At 40.1% G+C, this 23291-nt stretch overlaps 1 protein-coding gene across 1 annotated transcript in view; it reads left to right on the top strand.

Moving 5' to 3' along the window:
• Nucleotides 1-23291, top strand: part of AIG1 (androgen induced 1) — a 246783-nt gene that overhangs the window by 63286 nt on the left and 160206 nt on the right. The gene's annotated exons all lie outside the window — the stretch shown is intronic.

Raw genomic sequence — 23291 nt, 5'->3', positions numbered from 1 at the left:
GGCTATTCTTTGCTGTCTTCTGAAGATGTATACCGCACTCATTAATTTTTACACATTCTTTTCTACTGTAGGTATAGGAGCCTATAAAATTCCCCTCAATTAACACTTTAACTACATCCCACAAGAATTGTATCTACCATTTTTATTACTGTTTTATTTCTAAATATTTTCTAGAGTCCATTATGATTTTGTGTTCGATCCCCAAGTTTTTAAAGCATGTTTTTAGATTTCCAAGTGTACAGGGATTTTTATGTTTTTATTATTGATTTCAAACTCAATTGCACTTTGGCCGGAGGCTATGATCAGTAAGCTACCAATACTCTGAAATTTTTTGAATTGCTTTTTGGTTTAAATGGTGGCAAATTTTTATATTCTTAACTTGAGCTTAAAAAGAACACACATTTCAGATCACTACATCTTCCTGAAAGCTCCTATCAGGCCACAAACCCACAGGATTGCTATGTTAAGGTTCTGATGGTTATCTTATGGTTATGAATTTTCAGGGTAATTTTTCTTTCTCTTTCTTCTCAGTACAGAGCTCAGGTTCCAGCAGCCATGTTTTCCTTAGTGCCCTCTTCTCTGCCAGGTTGAGGATCACCCTTGCACTGAAGATGTAACCCTCTGGGGTACTAGCTTTAGGTGGGGGCCTCAGTGGGGCTCGCCACCTTGGGCAGTCTTTATCTCCTATCTCCTGAATTCCACAGAACATTCAAAGATAAGGTTAGGGTCACTGTGGTTGACAGATACTTCTGGACAAAAGCTGGCCTCTGGTGCTTGCTGATCTCCTGGGATTCTCCCTCACTATTTTTTGACATCTACAGTTTCACTACTTTTTGTCACATAGCAGTTAATTTTTAAAAGATGCTTCATGTATCCTGAATATGTTATGAAACAACAAAATCAAGGTTATATAGTATGATATGTATATTTAAGGAGGGGAGACACACAGATATGAACATATAGGCATTTATATGTGTGGGTGTGTGCCTTTTTCCTTCTTTTTGCAAAAACAAACACTGAAAGGATAAAAGAGAAATTAATACGTGGTTACCTAAATATTTAATTAAGCTTTTTTTTGGTGGTGGTGGTTTTCATTGGGAGAGTAAGTCTGGAGCATTTATTCCACCATATTGCTGGGTATATGAGTAAGTTCTGATTCCCTTTTTACCACGTCTTATCTAGAGAATGGGTTCACCTATGGCTCCTGCTGAATCTCCTTTGTATCAGTGTCTCCATAATGGAAGTTTTCTTACCTTGAAGTCCCTTTTCAGGAAATGGTTGTGCCAAATATATCAGGGTTAACCCAGCCCATTGTGGAATTAAAGAACATTAACTGTTTCCATTGTGTTTAGGAGCTGTAGCTATATTACTGTGCATTTTTCTGGAGTGTCTGATCGCCCTTTTCATTCCATCTGTGCAGTTGGCTGTAATCTTTGTAGTTTTCCAACTGAGTCACAACTACTCCTGATTCACGCTTATCATATCAGTCAGACCTTAGTATTTCCTTTCCCCTATTTCTTTCTGTAGCTTGATGGATAACCAGAAAGTAGAATAGACAGAGTTTCCACCCTTGGGGGCTCATCTTCTCCACTCCCTACCTTCTCACGGTACATACCATCTTACTAACCAGGCCCACAACCTCCAGGACACTCTCAGTGTAGAGTAATAAACCTTCAAAAGAAGGCTGCTACCACTAGAAGCCGCCCTCAGGCAACTTTGGATCCACTTGATGGGAAATAAAAGCGAACATAAAAGCTATCATTTCTATGTGTCAGTCAGTGTTGAAACAGGCTAAGCGGAGATGCCTGAGACTCTGAAAAGAGCCAGAGCCAGAGAAATGTGGCCTGATTGGTGTGATTTCATCCTGTAGGTACAGGGATGATACCCGGCCTGACCCTGGGCAAAGCATCTGAGGACTTAGGTCATGAGCACCTAGGCCCATAAGCTGGTATTCTGGGGAAAGACTTGCATCCCAGAGATGACATGAGAATCAGATAGCGGCTTATTAAGTAAAATTTGAGTAAGGAAGGGAGCATGACTCCAAGGTGCAAGACAGGACCCAAATATCAGTTAGGACCAGCAAATATTCTATTTCTCTATCCAGTGAATATTTATTTGTCAGAGGGAGGATGAACCTGGTCAAATAATCCTTATTGAGATGCTTGAGATACCACTAATGCATTTATTCATATTCCTAGCAAAGACAAGAATGAGTCTCCTGACTGGTTCTGCATTCTGTGCTCCTGTCTTATGGCTTTGGATGTCATGGTTGATCCAGAAGAACAGCCTGGTGATTTTTCTCCAGGTGTCACCATCTTTCTTTTTCTTCTGGGTTTTCTAGAATGATTAACCAAACATTTTACTCACCAAACATTCATTGAATTCCTGTTCTAGCAGGCCTTCTTAGAGGATTTAGAAATGAAGTAGTCTTTGGCATTTAATCATTCATTCAATTATTAATTGCTTCAAAAGTATGTACTATTATGTACAAGAAGTATTAAGAGAGGTTAAAGGCATTGGCTCTGGGGTTTCATTGTCTGGCCTCACATTATCGCTTAACCACTTTTGACCCTGGGAAAGTTACTAAAATTCTTTAAAGCTAATTTCTTCATTTATAAATAAACCAGAAGAATAATAGTAGCTACCTCAGGGTAGTTGTGACTCTTAAATAACATTTCGCCTGTGAAGCCCCTGATCTATAGAGAGTAGAGACTAAATAGGTGTAAACTAGCTTTCATAAAGCACTGGAAAAGATTACATTTATATAATATTCTCAAAATGTTAAAATATAGTGATGGAGGACACATCCATAGTTGGCAGGGGCTCAGATTGGACAAGGGTGTGACCCTAAGGAGGTAGCATTAGGGACTTTCTCGGTGGTGATGGAACTCTTAGGAATCCTGATTGTGGTAAAGGTTACACAAATGTGTACATGTGGTAAAATTTCATAGTATAATATGCCCCCTCAGAAAATGAGTGCCTGTAAAAACTGGTAAAATCTGAATAGGTCTGTCATTTAGTTATAGTGTTATGTCAGTTTTCTGGTTTGAAATTGTACCCGGCTTGTGTAAGATGTTATCCTTAGGAGAAGCTGGGTGAAGGAGACACAGGAATTCTTTGTATTATTTTTCAACTTCTTGTGAGTCTTAGATTATTTCAAAACAAAGAGCCAAGAAATAAACATACAAAGCACCAAGGGAGATGTGACAATGCAACCGAGAGGAAATCGACTGGTCCTTACTCTGCCAAAGTTCACATCCCAATGAGAGGAGAAACCAGCACTGACACTGTCACTGATTCCATCATGATTTTGCTCAGCATTGTGAAGGAAAAATATAACATGCTACTAGAGCTCAGGCAAGGAAAAGGGGCAACTCAGGGGAGGCTTCTTGGAGGTTATGCTATTTCAGACCCCTTCTCTTCCGTGATGATGAGCTGGCGGGGCTGCGGGGAGGCATTCCAGGCAAACAGAGCAACAGATGCGGGGCCTGGAGGACCGATGGAGGCTTCCAGCAGCTTAGAGGGGCCAGCAAGTTAAAGAATGTGTAAGAGTTACTTGAATGGGCTGGTGTTGTAAGCAGAGGCCTGAGGTGGGTCAGGGAAAGAAGTAATTCCTTTATTTTTTAATTTTATTTTATTATGTTAGCCACCATACAGTACATCATCAGTTTTTGATGTAGTGTTCCATGATTCATTGTTTGCATATAACACCAAGTGTTCCATTCAATATGTGCCTTTTTTTCTCACTTTCAATGAGAGATTGTAGGGGATTTCTAGGTGGTGGGGACATCTGCGCCATGAAAATAACACTTGATAGAGGTTGGATTTTGAAGAAAAAAAATGTAACGAATCTCAAGCTGCAGTTACAGCAAAGCCCAGAGGCATGGATACTTGGAAGTGTGTGGTGAGTTTGGGAAACTATACATAGTCTGTTGATTGGGTTCCTGGAAGAAGCTGGAAGAGGACTGGAAAGAGAATTTGGGACCAGATCACAACGGGAGTTTTGGTTTTATTCTGGAAGCAAGGGGGAGTCATTGGAAGTTTTAAACTGAGAAGTTCTTAAACGTTTTTAATAAGATAACTCCAAGGCCAAGATAAAGCATGGATAGAATTTAAAGGAAAACTGATGCCGGTAGCTCTAGCCAAGGGGCTACCGCAAGAGTCCAGAACAGGGACAGCCGGAACTGGTGTAAAGGCAGTAGGCACTGGGAGCAGGGAATGACAGGGGAGCCTTGGTGAAAGTCAGCTCAAAAGGCGATGGTGACCTCGGATCCAGGAGCTTCACTTCTAGTAATTTATTCCTCTGGGGTATTCACATGGGTGCATAAAAACATGCACATAACATACTGTTGCAGCATTACTGGAAACTGCAACAATCAGAATGAAGATACGTATCTATTAGTGAGTGCTTAAGTAAATTATAGCACATAATCACGCAGTGTGGTACTTTGAAGTGCTTAAGAAAAATGGGATATCACCGCAAAACATTTTTAAGTTAAAAAATTGAGGAAGACTAGCTATAGTGTGATCTAATTCTCTAAAATAGTGAATGGAATGCCCATTAGATGCATAGGAAAAGACCTTTCAGGAGTATACCTATCCTTTTGACAGTGACTATCTTTATAGGGCGAGATTACAAAGAGCTTTTACTTTTTATACATTTCTTTATGGTGATGTACTACAAATGTTTTCCTGCTTAAATGTGTCTCGTCTGTGGCACTCACACGTGCATGGCATGGTCTTAGATTGGCCTTCCTGTGAACAGGCTCAGGGACGGAGGGTGCATGCAGGAGAAGGGGGCTCTTGGGAGAAACACCTGTTCGGAAGGGAGGAAGGCAGTGTTGGGTAGAAGGAGAAGTTGACCCACACTGCCATTGTAACTGACATCCTGGGACGTCTAGAGCTGGGATGTCAGAGTTGCCCTAAATGGAGGCAGAGGGGCTGGCATGGGTCAGACACTGGATTTAGACTGCCCCCTCACCCCTCCACCCCCCACCCCCCGCCCCCCGGGGAAGGGGCATGACTCAGACAAGACAGTTCCCTGCAGCTGAGGGCAGTTCCCAATGAGGGATGCAGCTCACAGTGGCCAGGGACCAGGATTGCCAACATCTAGGGGATGGACACATGGGCCCTGAAGAGGGAATCTGGAAGAAACACTAGTATATCTGCCCCAGTTATTTGGTATAAGCATAAAAGCTGTTCTCTGACTTTGCAGACCTTGCTGAATGACCACAAGTAGCTTACGTGAATACAAAGATGAGGAAAAAGGATGATCTCAATGCAGCACAAAATTCAGTGAAATGAAATATTTTTGATTAAAAAAATCTTAGCAATTAGGAATAGGAAGCTGTTTATTTAGCCTGATGAGCGCTTCCTCGAGCCTATCCTTTCACTGAAGCTCTGGCCACTCTGTGGGACAAGGCCCATGGGTGCTGTACCCACTCCTTCAATTTGCGCAGGCCCAAGGCCACGATCATCCATATCCATGACCACAGTCCACAGAGCACTCTGATTCTGGTATGGGCATTTGCCCCCATGGCAGCCCCAATTTCTGTGTTTGCTAGTGATCTGGTTTTTACCCTGTTATGTTTTTGTCTGTAAGGATTTTTTTTTTTTTGACTCCCAGTTAATTCCCTTCCTTTCTTGTCTGTTCAGCAATATATTTGAAAGTATATTTGTTGTAATTTATTTAGCACCTAGTGTTTCACAATAGGAAAGTTTTTCAGTGTATCAGTCCACAGTACTGCAGAAACCTAAACTCCCACTGTCTTTACCAAAGGCAGTTTTTCCTTTTACTGCTTATAATGTGACTTCCAGTTTTATGTAGTTTTATACTTTATATTTTATTTATTTCTTAAGCTCTCCACTCTTCTCTTGCTCTGCCTTCTTTATTTAATCTCAGATTTTCATCTTTGACCTCTTTTCTTTAATGGAGAATTATTTGATCATTAATTAATCATTTTTCTGGTTTGTATTGTTCAGTTGCCCATTTTTGGAGGGAGGTGGTCATATTCCACTTTATCTCTCTCTCTCAGGGGATTTATGAACACATTCCATGCTATTTATTTTCTGATGATTACTCAACCTTAAATTGGTTCTTTCTGAGCCAGCTATTTGTGAAAGGATAGTACTCGAGACAGGCCAGGGAACTGAGCTAGAGCAGCTTGAATTTCTGCCTCTCTCCCACCACCTTCTTTGGAGAATGGCTTCTCTCTGCACTACACTCATTTCTCTCTCCTTGCCTCATTTTGATCGCAACTGTTTTGTATGGTGACAGGAAACTGAGTGTTCATCAGGTGAGCTGGAGCTGTCCATGCAGGCTGCTTACCACAGATTCTTTCTTGTTTACCATAACATACCCACATCCTGCTTCTTACCGAGATGATATGCTGGCCTGTTGCCACATTTCACATCATCACTTCTGACACCTGAAGCCAAGCAGGGATCAGAACATCTCCCCAATGCTCCCATGCATCTCAGACCTCCTGTTCCCAGCAAGAGTCACTCAGTGTCTCCTGGAGGACATCACCTGTAGCGATCTCTCTGTTCTGCTCACTCGATCAGTGAACCCTTGGATCTCATTTCTTTCATCAAAATCTTGCCCTGTCCTGGCTCAGTTTTCCTAATACTGAGCAGCCTGTTGAAAAGAGTGATATTTGGAGTATGGTTGTTTCCTACTTCATTGGTTTCACTTCTCCTTGTGTCTGGTTGACTTGGGGAAAGGGAGCCTTTGGTCTTCCATCTTGATCCAGAAATCCAGAGAAGGATCATGTCAGGGTGATAGAAAACTTAAACAGGTGAAGGAGGGATTGGCAGGTAAAGGTCAGAGAAGAGATGGGCTAGAAGAATAATGCTGTAAAGAAGGGTTTCTCTTCCTCACAGACAGGAGAACAAAAAAATACAGAGAACATGAAAAAGGAATTTTAAGTTGTTAGGAAGAAAATTAAAGGCTTAGAAGGATGCTTCCTCCTAAGGGAGATGTGGAGCCTGACACAGACAAAAAACACCAATACATCTTTATCATTTACTCTGCCCATTTTTTTCTCTTTAATTTTTTATTGTTATGTTAATCACCATACATTACATCATTAGTTTTTGATGTAGAGTTCCATGATTCATTGTTTGTGCATAACACCGTGTGCTCCATGCAGAACGTGCCCTCTTTAATACCCATCACCAGGCTAACCCATCCCCCCACCACCTCCCCTCTAGAACCCTCAGTTGGTTTTTCAGAGTCCATCGTCTCTCATAGTTCGTCTCCCCCTCTGATTTCCCCCCTTCATTCTTCCCCTCCTCCTATCTTCTTTTTTATTTTTTTCTTAACATATATTGCATTATTTGTTTCAGAGGTACAGATCTGTGATTCAACAGTCTTGCACAATTCACAGTGCTCACCATAGCACATACCCTCCCCAATGTCTATCACCCAGCCACCCCATCCCTCCCATCCCCCACCACTCCAGCAACCCTCAGTTTGTTTCCTGAGATTAAGAATTCCTCTTATCAGTGAGGTCATATGATACATGTCTTTCTCTGATTGACTTATTTCACTCAGCATAACACCCTCCAGTTCCATCCATGTCGTTGCAAATGGCTGGATCTCATTCCTTTTGATGACTGTATAATAATCCATTGTATATATATACCACATCTTTATCCATTCATCTGTCAATGGACATCTTGGCTCTTTCCACAGTTTGGCTATTGTGGACATTGTTGCTATAAACATCGGGGTGTACATACCCCTTCGGGTCCCTACATTTGTATCTTTGGGGTAAATACCCAGTAGTGCAATTGCTGGGTTGTATGGTAGCTCTATTTTCAACTTTCTGAGGAACCTCCATACTGTTTTGCAGAGTGGTTGCACCAGCTTGTTTCCCACCAACAGTGTAGGAGGGTTCCCCTTTCTCCGCATCCCCGCCAACATCTGTCGTTTCCTGACTTCTTAATTTTAGCCATTCTGACTGGTGTGAGGTGGTATCTCATCAAGGTTTTGATTTGGATTTCCCTGAAGCCAAGCGATGTTGAGCACTTTTTCATGTGTCTGTTGCCCATTTAGATGTCTTCTTTGGAAAAATGTCTGTTCATGTCTTCTGCTCATTTCTTGGTTGGATTATGTGTTCTTTGGGTGTTGAGTTTGATAAGTTCATTATAGATTTTGGATACTAGCCCTTTATCTGATAATGTCATTTGCAAGTATCTTCTCCCATTCTGTCGGTTGTCTTTTGGTTTTGTGGACTGTTTCTTTTGCTAGGCAAAAGCTTTTTATCTTGATGAAATCCCAATAGTTCATTTTTGCCCTTGCTTCCCTTGCCTTTGGTGATGTTTCTAGGAAGAAGTTGCTGTGGCTGAGGTCAAAGGTTGCTGCCTGTGTTCTCCTTTAGGATTTTGATGGACTCCTGTCTCACATTGAGGTCTTTCAACCATTTTGAGTCTATTTTTGTGTGTGGTGTAAGGAAATGGTCCAGTTTTATTCTACTGCATGTGGCTGTCCAATTTTCCCAACACCATTTGTTGAAGAGACTGTCTTTTTGCCATTGGACGTTCCTTCCTGCTTTGTCAAGATTAGTTGACCATACAGTTGAGGGTCCATTTCTGGGCTCTCAATTCTGTTCCATTGATCTATGTGTCTGTTTTTGTGCCAGAACCATACTGTCTTGATGATGACAGCTTTGTAATAGAGCTGGAAGTCCGGAATTGTGAAGCCGCCAGCTTTGCTTTTCTTTTTCAACATTCCTCTGGCTATTCAGGGTCTTTTCTAGTTCCATACAAATTTTAGGATTATTTGTTCCATTTCTTTGAAAAAAGTGGATGGTATTTTGATGGGGATTGCATTGAATGTGTAGATTGCTCTAGGTAGCATTGACATCTTCACAATCCTTGTTCTTCCAATCCATGAGCATGGAATGTTTTTCCATTTTTTTGTGTCTTCCTCAATTTCTTTCATGAGTATTTTATAGTTTTCTGAGTACAGATCCTTTGCCTCTTTGGTTAGATTTATTCCTAGGTATCTTATGGTTTTGGGTGCAATTGTAAATGGGGTCGACTCCTTAATTTCTCTCTATTCTGTCTTGTTGGTGTATAGGAATGATTTCTGTGCATTGATTTTATATCCTGCCACTTTACTGAATTTCTGTATGAGTTCTAGCAGTTTTGGGGTGGAGTCTTTTTGGTTTTCCACATGAACTATCATATCATCTGCAAAGAGTGAGAGTTTGACTTCTTCTTTGCCGATTTGGATGCCTTTGATATCTTTTTGTTGTCTGACTGCTGTGGCTAGGACTTCTAATACTATGTTGAATAGCAGTGGTGATAGTGGACATCCCTGCCATGTTCCTGACCTTAGGGGGAAAGCTCTCAGTTTTTCCCCATTGAGAATGATATTCGCTGTGGGTTTTTCATAGATGGCTTTTATGATATTGAGGTATGTACCCTCTATCCCTATACTCTGAAGAGTTTTGATCAAGAAAGCATGCTGTACTTTGTCAAATGCTTTTTCTGCATCTATTGAGAGGATCCTATGGTTCTTGTTCTTTCTTTTGTTAATGTATTGTTTCACGTTGATTGATTTGCAGATGTTGAACCAACCTTGCAGCCTAGGGATAAATCCCACTTGGTTGTGGGAAGAATCCTTTTAATGTACTGTTGGATCCTATTGGCTAGTATTTTGGTGAGTATTTTTGCATCCATGTTCATCAAGGATATTGGTCTGTAATTCTCCTTTTTGATGGGGTCTTTGTCTGGTTTGGGGGTCAAGGTAATGGTGGCCTCATAAAACGAGTTTGGAAGTTTTCCTTCCATGTCTATTTCTTGGAACAGTTTCAGAAGAATAGGTATTAATTCATCTTGAAATGTTTGGTAGATTTCCCCTGGGAAGCCATCTGACACTGGGCTTTTGTTTTTGGGAGATTTTTGATGACTGCTTCAATTTCCTTAGTGGTTATAGGTCTGTTCAGGTTTTGTATTTCTTTCTGGTTCAGTTTTGGTAGTTGATACATTTCTAGGAATGCATCCATTTCTTCCAGGTTATCTAATTTGCTGGCATATAGTTGCTCATAATATGTTCTTATAATTGTATTTCTTTGGTGGTGGTTGTGATCTCTCCTCTTTCATTCATGATTTTGTTGATTTGGGTCCTTTCTCTTTTCTTTTTGATAAGTCTGGCCAGGGGTTTATCAATCTTGTTAATTCTTTCAAAGAACCAGCTCCTAGTTTCATTGATCTGTTCTACTGTTCTTTTGGTTTCTATTTCATTGATTTCTGCTCTAATCTTTATTATATCTCTTCTCCTCCTGGGTATAGGCTTTATTTGCGGTTTTTTTCTCTAGTGCCTTTAGGTGTAGGGTTAGGTTGTGTATTTGAGACCTTTCTTGTTTCTTGAGAAAGTCTCTTATTGCTATATACTTTCCTCTTAGGATTGCCTTTGCTGCCTCCCAAAGATTTTGAACAGTTGTGTTTTCATTTTCATTGGTTTCTATGAATTTTTTTAAATTCTTCTTTAATTTCCTGGTTGACCCATTCATTCCTTAGTAGGATGCTCTTTAGCCTCCATGTATTTGAGTTCTTTCTGACTTTCCTCTTGTGATTGAGTTCTAGTTTCAAAGCACTGTGGTCTGAAAATATGCAGAGAATAATCCCAAACTGTTGGTACCGGTTGAGACCTGATTTGTGACCTAGGATGGGATCTATTCTGCTGAATGTTCCATAAGCACTAGAGAAGAATGTGTATTCCATTGCTTTGGGATGGAATGTTCTGAATATGTCTGTGAAGTTCATTTGGTCCAGTGTGTCATTTAAAGTCTTTATTTCCTTGTTGATCTTTTGCTTACATGATCTGTCCATTTCAGTGAGGGGGGGGTGTTAAAGTCCCCCACTATTATTGTATTGTTGTCAATTTGTTTCTTTGATATTGTTATTAATTGCCTTATATAATTGTCTGCTCCCATGTTAAGGGCATAGATATTTACAATTGTTAGATCTTCTTGTTGGATAGACCCTTTGAGTAGGATAGAGTGTCCTTCCTCATCTCTTATTACAGTTTTTGGTTTAAAATCTAATTTGTCTGATATAAGGATTGCCCCCCCACCTTTTTTTTGGTGTCCATTAGCATGGTAAATGGTTTTCCACCCCCTCACTTTCAATGTGGGAGTGTCTTTGGGTCTAAAATGAGTCTCTTGCAGACAGCATTTCGATGGGTCTTGTTTTTTAATTCAGTCTGGTGGCCTGTGTCTTTTGATTGGGGCATTTAGCCCACTTACATTCAGGGTAACTATTGAAAGATATGAATTTAGTGCCATTGTATTGCCTGTAAGGTGACTGTTACTGTATATTGTCTGTGTTCCTTTCTGGTCTATGTTGCTTTTAGGCTCTCTCTTTGCTTAGAGGACCCCTTTCAATATTTCTTGTAGGATTGGTTTTGTGTTTGCCAATTCTTTTAGTTTTTGTTTGTCCTGGAAGCTTTTTATCTTTCCTTCTATTTTCAATGACAGTCTAGCTGGATATAGTATTCTTGGCTGCATACTTTTCTCATTTAGTGCTCTGAATATATCATGCCAGTCCTTTCTGGCCTGCCAGGTCTCTGTGGATAGGACTGTTGCCAATCTAATGTTTCTACCATTGTAGGTTACATATCTCTTCTCCCGAGCTGCTTTCAGGATTTTCTCTTTGTGTCTGAGACTCGTAAGTTTTACTATTAGATGTCGGGGTGTTGACCTAGTTTTATTGATTTTGAGAGGGGTTCTCTCTGCCTCCTGGATTTTGATTCCTATTTCCTTCCCCAAATTAGGTAAGTTCTCTGCTATAATTTGCTCCAATATACCTTCTGCTCCTCTCTCTCTTTCTTCCTCTTCTGGGATCCCAATTATTCTAATGTTGTTTCGTCTTAGGGTAACACTTATCTCTCGAAATCTGCCCTCGTGATCCAGTAGTTGTTTATCTCTCTTTTTCTCAGCTTCTTTATTTTCCATCATTTGGTGTTCTATATCACTGATTCTCTCTTCTGCCTCATTTATCCTAGCAGTTAGTGCCCCCATTTTTTATTGCACCTCATTAATAGCCTTTTTGATTTCAACTTGGTTAGATTTTAATTCTTTTATTTCTCCAAAAAGTGTTTCTCTAATAACTTCCATGCTTTGTTCAAGCCCAGCTAGTATCTTTAAAATCATAATTTTGAACTCTAAGTCTGACATCATAGTAATGTCCGTATTGAGTAGGTCCCTGGCAGTCGGTACTACCTCTTGTTCTTTTTGTTGAGGTGATTTTTTTCCATCTTGTCATTTTGTCCAGAGGAGAATAGATAAATGAGAGAACAAAATGCTAACAGGGTAACAATGTCCCCAGAAAATATACTCTAAACAAATCAGAAAAGACCTGAAACCAGGGAAAAGAAAGGGAAAGAAAGAAGAAAAAGAAAAAAAAAGAGAAAGAAAAAGATAAAAACAAACAAAACCAGAACAAAACAAAACAAAACAAAAACCAAAATATCAAATATGATCAGGCTGGTGCATAGATCAGTGCCACACACTAGATTTTGGGTGTATTTTGGTCTGTTAGAAGAAAGTGCCTCCCAAAATTTTTAAGAAAGAAAAACTTATATATGTACAAAAATAAGGGTTGATACAATGAAGGGATGGAATATGACTGACTGTAAGGATGAAAATTATAAAAAGTTTTATAAAAGGAATTGATAAGAAGTTGTTTGAAAAAAGAAAAGAGGATTTAAAGAAAAAAAGGGAGAGAAAGTGATCAGGCAGACTAGAACAAAGCCATACACTAGAGATTCAGTGTATATTTTGATCTGTTAGAAGAAACTGTATCTCAAAATTTTAAAGAGAGAACAATTTATATATATATATATATATATATATATATATGCCAAAAATAAGGGTAACTACTATGAAGGGATAGAATATGACTCTAAAAATGAAAAAAAAATGTTTTTTAAAAAAGGAATTGATAAGATGTTGGTTGAAAAAGGGAAAAAGAAAAATTAAATAAAAAAGACAGTTAAAAAAAATTAACTTGAAAAACTAAAGAATCATGGTAAAAAAGCCATGGATTCTATGTGCAGTATTCCCCCAGTGCTGGAGTTCTGCCATTCTCATTAATCGGTAAATGAGAATGGTCTTGGCTGGTTATTCTTGCTGATCTTCTGGGGGAGGGTCCTGTTGCCGTGGTTCCCAAATGTCTTTGCCGGAGGCGGAATTGCCCCGCCCTTGCTGATCCGGGCTAAGTAACCTGCTCGGGTTTGCTCTCGGGAGTTTTTGTTCCCTGCAAGCTTTCCATTCGGCTTTGGAGGACGAGAGTGAAAATGGCAGCCTCCCAATCTCTGCCCCGAGGAGCCGAGACTTTGGGGCCCCACTCCTCAGTGGGCGCCCCAGAGAAAAGCAGTCAATCACTCCCGTCTCCCCGGTCTCCAGCCGCACTCTGTGCTGACCCAGCCTCTGACCAAGCGTTTCTATCTCTGTCACCCGAGTCCGTGTGGAGTCTCCAAACCCAGCAGATCCCTGCGTTGCGCTCCCGCGCCACTCCTCCCAGGGGAGGAAGGGGAGTCTCCCCAGATCTGCTGCTTGTTAGGTCCCTGCTGGAGGAGCAGTGGCCCGACTGTGCTGCGGATCACAGTTTATGGCAACTCCCAGCTGAGAGCCTGCACCTCAGCTCCGTCTCTGCCGCAGGCTTCCCCGCTCTGATACCCAGGAGCTCTGCCACACTCAGGCACCCCCGGTCTTTCTGTGACCCTGAGGGTCCTGAGACCACACTGTCCCGCAAGGGTTCCACCCCCCGCTTAGCCACTGGCGCGTCGTCCCTCAGCGGAGCCGACTTCTAAAAGTTCCGATTTTGTGCTCTGCGGCTCTATCACTTGCCAGAAGCGGCCAACGGAGGCCCCCTCCCCCGCCGTCTATCCTCCCGAATATCGCCTCGGATTCACTTCCCTGCACGTCCTACCTTCCAGAAACTGGTCGCTTTTCTGTTCAGAGAGTTGCTGCTATTCTTTTCTTCGATTTCCTGTTGAGTTCGTAGGTGTTCAGAATGGTTTGATCCCTATTCAGCTGAATTCCTGAGACCAGACGAAATCCAGGTCTCCTACTCCTCTGCCATCTTGCTCCGCCTATTCTGCCCATTTTTATCATAAATGTGCTATGTGTGAAGTGGTGGGGAAACGGCAACGAACAGGACAGACAAGTTCGTATTCTCTGACACTTCACCTCCTCAGAAGTGAGCCAGACACTGAACAATAATGAAAACTTACTTTCTATCAGTGTCTATGATAGGAAAGAATGGGGCCACTGAGTCATTGGCAGGGTGTCTGTGAAGAGGTGCTGTTTAAGCCAGACCTAAAGGGATAGAGAATGCAGCCAGGTGAAAATGGGGTAGGAGAATTCCTGGCAGAAAGAAATGGAAATGCGAAGACCCTGAGGCATGAAAAAGCTTAATGAGTTTCAGGAACAAATGGCCAGTGGGAGCTTACGGAGCAAGAGAGAATATGGTAGAATCTGAGGTCAGAAAGAAAAGCAGGGGTCAAGTCATATGGGCACTGTTGGAGTTGGGTTTTTATTCTCACATTATTTACCCTGTCAGAAGGGACCATCAAGGACCTAAATGTAGGTAAATATGGATAAATTATAAATTCTACCACAAAGATTATAGTTGAAGGCTGTGAAAAAAAGGCAGAAACATGTGCTTTAGAAACTCTCAAAATGCAGATTCTGGTTTTAGGGTAATTTGAGCATAGTGCACGGAGTAAAAAAAAAAAAAATGTAGTGTTACTCACAGCCTCATAAATACAAGTAGAGGAATTTTATGTCACATTTCCAGGAATGAGTACTAGAAACTAACTGTACTCTGGAACAAAAGATACTGTAACATTTCAGAGGGGCCTATGCTTTTCTGTGCCTTGCTGAAATTGAGGGTATGGATGAGGGAAGTCAGCTATGAGAGCATGTCGGAACTCAGAATCTTCTAGAACTGAAGGGTGGGAAGACAAGAACTTTGTCAAAATGAGAGAGTCTCATTGTTGGTGTATAGGATTGCCACTGATTTCTGTGCATTGATTTTATATCCTGCCACTTTACTGAATTTCTGTATGAGTTCTAGCAGTTTTGGGGTGGAGTCTTTTGGGTTTTCCACATAAAGTATCGTATCATCTGCAAAGAGTGAGAGTTTGACTTCTTCCTTGCCGATTCGGATGTCTTTGATTTCTTTTTGTTTTCTGATTGCTGTGGCTAGGACTATGTTGAATAGCACTGGTGATAGTGGACATCCCTGCCATGTTCCTGACCTTAGGGGGAAAGCTCCCGGTTTTCCTCTTGAGAATGATATTCGCTGTGGGTTTTTCATAGATGGCTTTTATGATATTGAGGTATGTACCCTCTATCCCTATACTCTGAAGAGTTTTGATCAAGAAAGCATGCTGTACTTTGTCAAATGCTTTTTTCTGCATCTATTGAGAGGATCCTATGGTTCTTGTTCTTTCTTTTGTTAATGTATTGTATCACGTTGATTGATTTGCGGATGTTGAACCAACCTTGCAGCCTAGGGATAAATCCCACTTGGTCGTGGGAAGAATCCTTTTAATGTACTGTTGGATCCTATTGGCTAGTATTTTGGTGAGTATTTTTGCATCCATGTTCATCAAGGATATTGGTCTGTAATTCTCCTTTTTGACGGGGTCTTTGTCTGGTTTTGGGATCCAGGTAATAGTGGCCTCATAAAACAAGTTTGGAAGTTTTCCTTCCATGTCTATTTTTTGGGACAGTTTCAGAGGAACAGGTATTAATTCATCTTGAAATGTTTGGTAGAATTCCCCTGGGAAGCCATCTGGCCCTGGGCTTTTGTTTGTTGGGAGATTTTTGATGACTGCTTCAATATCCTTAGTGGTTATAAGTCTGTTCAGGTTTTCCATTTCTTTTTGGTTCGGTTTTGGTAGTTGATACATTTCTAGGAATGCATTCATTTCCTCCAGATTATCTAATTTGCTGGCATATAGTTGCTCACAATATGTTCTTATAAATGTTTGTATTTCTTTGGTATTGGTTGTGATCTCTCATCTTTTATTCATGATTTTGTTAATTTGGGTCCTTTCTCTTTTCTTTTTGATAAGTCTGACCAGGAGTTTATCAATCTTAACAATTCTTTCAAAGAACCAGCTCCTAGTTTCGTTGATCTGTTCTACTATTCTTTTGGTTTCTATTTCATTGATTTCTGCTCTGATCTTTATTATTTCTCTTCTCCTGGTGGGTTTAGGCTTTATTTGCTGTTTTTTCTCTAGCTCCTTTAGGTGTAGGGTTAGGCTGTGTATTTGAGACCTTTTTTGTTTCTTGAGAAAGTCTCTTATTGCTATATACTTTCCTCTTAGGACTGTCTTTGCTGCATCCCAAAGATTTTGCCCAGTTGTGTTCTCATTTTCATTTGTTTCCATGAATTTTTTTAGTTCTTCTTTAATTTCCTGGTAGAAGAAAGAGAAATTAAGGAGTCAATCCCATTTACAATTGCACCCAAAATCATAAAATACCTAGGAATAAATCTAACCAAAGAGGCAAAGGATCTGTACTCAGAAAACTATAGAATACTCATGAAAGAAATTGAGGAAGACACAAAGAAATGGAAAAACATTCCATGCTCATGGATTGGAAGAACAAAGATTGTGAAGATGTCAATGCTACCTAGAGCAATCTATACATTTAATGCAATCCCTATCAAAATACCATCCACTTCTTTCAAAGGAATGGAACAAATAATCCTAAAATTTGTATGGAACCAGAGAAGACCCCAAATAACCAGAGGAATGTTGAAAAAGAAAAGCAAAGCTGGCGGCATCACAATTCCAAACTTCCAGCTCTGTTACAAAGCTGTCATCATTAAGACAGTATGGTACTGGCACAAAAACAGACACATAGATCAATGGAACAGAATCGAGAGCCCAGAAATGGACCCTCAACCGTATGGTCAGCTAATCCTCGACAAAGCAGGAAAGAATGTCCAATGGCAAAAAGACAGTCTCTTCAACAAATGGTGTTGGAAAATTGGACAGCCACATGCAGAAGAATGAAACTGGACCATTTCCTTACACCACACACAAAAATAGACTCAAAATGGTTGAAAGACCTCAATGTGAGATAGGAGTCCATCAAAATCCTAAAGGAGAACACAAGCAGCAACCTCTTCGACCTCAGCCACAGCAACTTCTTCCTAGAAACATCGCCAAAGGCAAGGGAAGCAAGGGCAAAAATGAACTATTGGGACTTCATCAAGATAAAAAGCTTTTGCCTAGCAAAAGAAATAGTCCACAAAACCAAAAGACAACCGACAGAATGGGAGAAGATATTTGCAAATGACATATCAGATAAAGGGCTAGTATCCAAAATCTATAAAGAACTTTCCAAACTCAACACCCAAAGAACAAATAATCCAATCAAGAAATGAGCAGAAGACATGAACAGACATTTTTCCAAAGAAGACATCCAAATGGCACATGAAAGTGCTCAACCTCGCTCGGCATCAGGGAAATCCAAATCAAAACCTCAGTGAGATACCACCTCAAACCAGTCAGAATGGCTAAAATTAACAAGTCACGAAACAACAGATGTTGGCGGGGATGCGGAGAAAGGGGAACCCTCCTACAATGTTGGTGGGAATGCAAGCTGGTGCAGCCACTCTGGAAAACAGTATGAAGGTTCCTCAGAAAGTTGAAAATAGAGCTACCATATAACCCAGCAATTGCACTACTGGGTATTTACCCCAAAGATACAAATGTAGGGATCTGAAGGGGTACGTGCACCCCGATGTTTATAGCAGCAATGTCCACAATAACCAAACTGTGGAAAGAGCCAAGATGTCCATCAACAGATGAATGGAGAAAGAAGACCTGGTATATATATACAATGGAATATTATGCAGCCATCAAAAGGAATGAAATCTTGCCATTTGCAACGATGTGGATGGAACTGGAGGGTATTATGCTGAGCGAAATAAGTCAATCAAGAAAGACATGTATCATATGATCTCACTGATATGAATAATTTTTAATCTCAGGAAACAAACTGAGGGTTACTGGAGTGGTGGGGGGTAGGAGGGATGGGGTGGCTGGGTGATAGACATTGGGGATGGTATGTGCCATGGTGAGCACTATGAATTGTGTAAGACTGTTGAATCACAGACCTGTACCTCTGAAACAAATAATACATTATATGTTTTTTTTTTAAAAAAAAGATAGTAGGAAGGGAAAAATGAACAGGGGGAAATCAGAGGGGGAGACAAACCATGAGACACTATGGACTCTAAGAAACCAACTGAGGGTTCTAGAGGGGAGAGGGGTGGGGGGATGGGTTAGCCTGGTGATGGGTATTAAAGAAGGCAAATATTGAATGGAGCATTGGGTGTTATATGCAAACAATGAATCATGGAACACTACATCAAAAAGTAATGATGTAATGTATGGTGATTAACATAACAATACATTTTTTTTAAAAGAGTAGAAATTTCAGAAATAGATCCTTATAAATAAAGGAATTTAGTATATGAAAAATGAGAGAGTCTCTCTCTGCTTGGGGAGCATCAGAGATAAAGCCAGCTAGCATCCAAAACACACAACTTATTATCATGCTTTGTGTGTTTGGAAGGAGAAAGCACAATGGGAAACATGTCTACACATTACCTCTCAGCAAATATTACCACGGAAAAAAGTGATGGGAAAGAAAATCATGACAAGGAAATCTGGAAGCAAAGTAAAAGAGCTCAAAACAGAATTCGATTTTTTTTTCCAATAGGTATTTGGTAAAGTCTGAGTACTAATAGATTAGTTTTTAAAGGAAAAGTGATTTCATAGGATCATGTCATATTGAAGCTGAAGACTTTAAAGATGTATTCATTTATTTCCTCCTTCCCTTCTTCAACAGTGGATGTTTGAGATATGCTAAATGGCCTTTATAAACCAATCTATAGATAAGTGACTTTTCTCTTTGACCTCCTTCATGGTATATTTCTCTGCAACATCCTTTGGGCTCTAATTGGTTTTACTAAATTCCAAAGAATTTCCCACTGATCAGCAAAGCTTCTTCTTAGAAGTGGACTAAAGCTGATTAACTTCAGCTTCTATCGGATACTATATAAGAGACTCTTTACAGAAGGAGACAAAGCGTGAATCCAGTTTTCTTTTGCATTCATTTCTAATTGTTCCAGGGGTTCAAATGAAGCCTCAATGACTAGCTGTAACACAAGTACTTCGTCTGGGAAGCTTGAAGGACTGGAAAGCGCCTGAGCTCCTTCTACTCTCAGTTCAAATACAGTATCCTGGGCCTGGCAGCTGAGAAGCAGCAGGTGCACGCTGAGAAATAGCTGGCCACAATTGTGGAACGTTTCAGTGGTACTTCGCCTGTCCAAGGGAACCTATTTTTGATTCATATTCATGCCCTGGTAGTAGAGTTCAAACTTATTTTGGGTTTGCTGATGACCATACTATCAAGAGAAATTAGTGCATGAAGCCAAGAAACCACCATCTGTGCTGTGTTTCTATCTCAAGAATTATTTAGAAGGCTGATTATACAGTTGCCTGGGCCTCTTGACCTTCTAGTATTACACTAAGAAAGATGACTAACACTTTCTTGAAAGTCACTTCACTTTTAATAACCCATGGAATTCCCTCAATATTTGGTAGGGGTGAAAGGATTGATCACATTCCACCAGTAAGTACTGACACCAAAATACTCTCCATGTGGTAGGGACACCATGAATGATCATTTATGGTGAACAGAAAGTAGCTCTCCACAGTGGTGTGCTAGTCAATAATTAAAAACTGGCTCTACAAGGAAAAAAATACCTGATTTGTAGCATTCGCTGATTTCCACAGCTGAATAGTATAGTTCAAAAACTTAGATGAGATGGAAAAATCCCACAAAAGGCAAAAATGACTAAAACTGAGTCATAAAGTTTTAGTTTTGAACTAAAAACTCTTCTCCAGAGAAGGCAGAAAACCTGAGAACTTTATACCTAATAAAGAAATTGAATTCACAATTAAACCTTCTCATGAGAAAACTTACAAGTCCAGATAGCTCCCCTAGAGAAGCCTATCACTTTATACGCAGCTAATGAGTCACTGAACACCACACTAAAAACTGATGATGTACCAAATGTTGGCTCATTGAATTTAAATTAAAATAATTACCCCAAAGATACAGATGTAGTGAAAAGAAGGGGCACATGCACCCCAATGTTCATAGCAGCAATGTCCACAATAGCTAAACTGTAGAAGGAGATGAGATGTCCTTGAACAGGTGAATGGGTAAAGAAGATGTGGTTCATATACACAATAGAATATTACTCAGCCATCAGAAAGGATGAATACCTACCATTTGCATTGATGTGGATGGAACTGGAGGGGATTATGCTAAGTGAAATAAGTTGAGCGGAGGAAGACAATTATCATATGGTTTCATTCATATGTGGATCATAAGGAATAGCACAGAGGACCACAGGGGAAGGGAGGGAAAATTGAAGGGGAATAAATCAGAGAGGGAGACAAATCATGAGAGATTCTGGAATCTGGGAACCAAACTGAGGGTTAGAGAAGGGAAAGGCATGGGGGGTGGGGTAACTGGATGATGGGTATTAAGGAGAGCGCATGTGGTGATGAGCAGTGGGTGTTATATTCAACTAATGAATCGTTGAACACTACATCAAAAACTAATGATGTACTATATATTGGCTAACAGAACATAATAAAAAAAAGTTGAAAAAAAGAAAAGAAAAAAAGAGAAGCATATTAAATAGGTAAGGAGGAAATAATATCAATCTTGGACAGAGTCCCTTGAAAAATAGAGGAGGGAGCTTTTTCCAGTTTATTTTTTGAGGCCACCATTTTCCTGTCACCAAAATTGGAAGAAGACATGAGAAAGTAAAACTAACTATGGATTGATATACTGTGTAAATGAAGATGGGACAAAAATTCGTAACAAAAATATCAGCAAGTCAAATCCAGCAATATATAAAAATGATAATACATAATGACCAAGTACTAAAGGTTAGTTTAACATTAAAAATCTATATAATTCATCATATTAACCAAATAAAGGAGAGGAACTATCTGGTCACCTGAGGTTATACAGTAAAATTATCTGAAAAAATTCAGCACTTGTCCATTACATACATAAATGAAGGATAGGAGAGATTTTCCTCAACGTGATAAAAGGCACCTAAGAGAAATCTGCAGCTAATACCAAACTTAAATGTTAAAAGACTGGACACCTTCCTAAGATAGCGAAGAAAGCAAGGGTGCTCTCTGCTCATCACTTCTAGTTAACACTGTGCTGAAGTTTGTAGGTTGTGCAGTTAAGAAAAGAAAAAGAAGTAAACGGCATATACATTGTAAAGGAAGAAAAAAAGCTGTCTTTATTTGCAGATCACATACATATAAAAATCTAAAATAATTTATGGAAGAACTACTCAAACTACGCGAATTTAGCCAAGCTAGAGGACACAGCATCAATAAACTAGTCATTTGTACTTTTATAGACGAGTAACAAAATGTAAAAACAAATTCAATACTATCTACAATAACATACAAAAACATGAAATGTTTCATAATAGATTTATAAAAAAATATGTGCAAGATCTGTCAACTAAAAACTACAAACTGAAAAACCAAAGATCTACATGAATGGAGGCATCAATGATGTTCCTGGGTCAGAAGACACAATATTGTGAAGATGTCATTTCAACCCAGATTGAATATATTGATTCAGTACAGTCGTAATCAGAATTCTAGGAGGATATTTTTGTAGAAATTAGCAAGCTGAGATTCTAAGATTTAAATGGAAATGCAAAGGACTTAAAATAGCTGAAACAATTTGGAAAAGAAGAAGAGTGGAAGCATATGGTAAGCAGAATTCTAAGATGGCCCCACAATTGCATCCCATATGGTGCAGGCCTGTTTAATCCCCCCCCCTTGAGTGTGGGAGGGGACCTGTGAATGTGATGGGACGTCACCCCTGGTTAGGTTACGTTATATGGCAAAGGTGAAGGGGTTTCCACCTATGGCTCCATCCAGGATTAAAGTAGCTTCGTGCTTGTGTGTGGAGTCCCAGACTAAATGTAAAACTGGTCCTCACCTTCAGAAACAGATACATCTTAACCACCTTGCAGGTCAAGGGGTGTACACATTGATTGTGCAGTCAACCCTCCAGGTCAGACCCAGGAAGGAGGTCTACACAGGCCCTTGTGTCTTTTTGAAGAGGAAATTCCAGGATTATTGTTGCCCAGGATATGGTATAGAAAAGTAGGTGGAGGCTCTGGGTAGACCAGCCATTTGGCTGAGTGACTGCCTCACTCCATGTCGGGGGCAGAGGCTCAAGGTGGCTGGAGGACCTTCCAAAGCTGACGTCTCAGACTTTAATGTGGATATGAGTGACCCCAGGATCTTATTAAAAATGCAGAATCACGGGACGCCTGGGTGGCTCAGTTGGTTAGGCGGCTGCCTTCGGCCCGGGTCATGATCCCAGGGTCCTGGGATCGAGACCCACGTCGGGCTCCTTGCTCAGCAGGAGCCTGCTTCTCCCTCTCTCTCCCTCTGCTTGTGCCCTCTCTGTCAAATAAATAAAATCTTTAAAAAAAAATGCAGAATCAGAACATATCAAGACAGGACCTGGCATTCCACACATCTAACAAGCTCTCAGGTGACATGGGAGCTGCTGATCCTTGGGACTGCATTTTGAGTCGTGATGCTGTAAAGTTTGGCACCCAGGTCTGAGGGCGGGTAATATTGATACTCAGTACATTTGAAGTCTGTAGTGGAATGAATAAACCAAAGTTGTGAGTAATTTCAAACTACTCATTGCACTTGGAAAGATCCTAATGACAGTTAACATTTAAGCTAATAATTTTTTTTCCATCTTGTGCATTTATCAATTGAGTGAAAATAGTTGACCCAAAAGCAGGATAAATAACTGGAGACACCAATCTGGGATTGAAACTATGTGTGTAATCTATGGTTGCCTCTTGTAATTATCTTTCAATATGTTTTATGAAACGAGAAATGTTCATAACATCTTAGGTTTTAAGGGTGAACTTTCTTTTCAGACTACAATTACCCATGTCATAACTGACATACTTGGAAAAGAACTTTGGAACCCTTCTGATTACTAGCTTGTGCTGGGAGTTTTATGAAAAGAGGCATTAAAATATTTACTACTTTTATTAGTAAAATGCGGGGGTATGGATGACTTACAAGAAATAAGATAAAAATTGTTTCTGCTTAATATTCATCTGCATTTTATCGCTCTGTAGCATTTATTATGAGATGT

Source organism: Eumetopias jubatus, unplaced genomic scaffold (genome assembly GCF_037043125.1).
Source record: "Eumetopias jubatus isolate StellerSeaLion01/CBP00866 unplaced genomic scaffold, mEumJub1_p1.0 scaffold_6, whole genome shotgun sequence".
Classification (NCBI taxonomy): Eukaryota; Metazoa; Chordata; class Mammalia; order Carnivora; family Otariidae; genus Eumetopias; species Eumetopias jubatus.
This window is presented reverse-complemented; position numbering and strand designations above follow the sequence as displayed.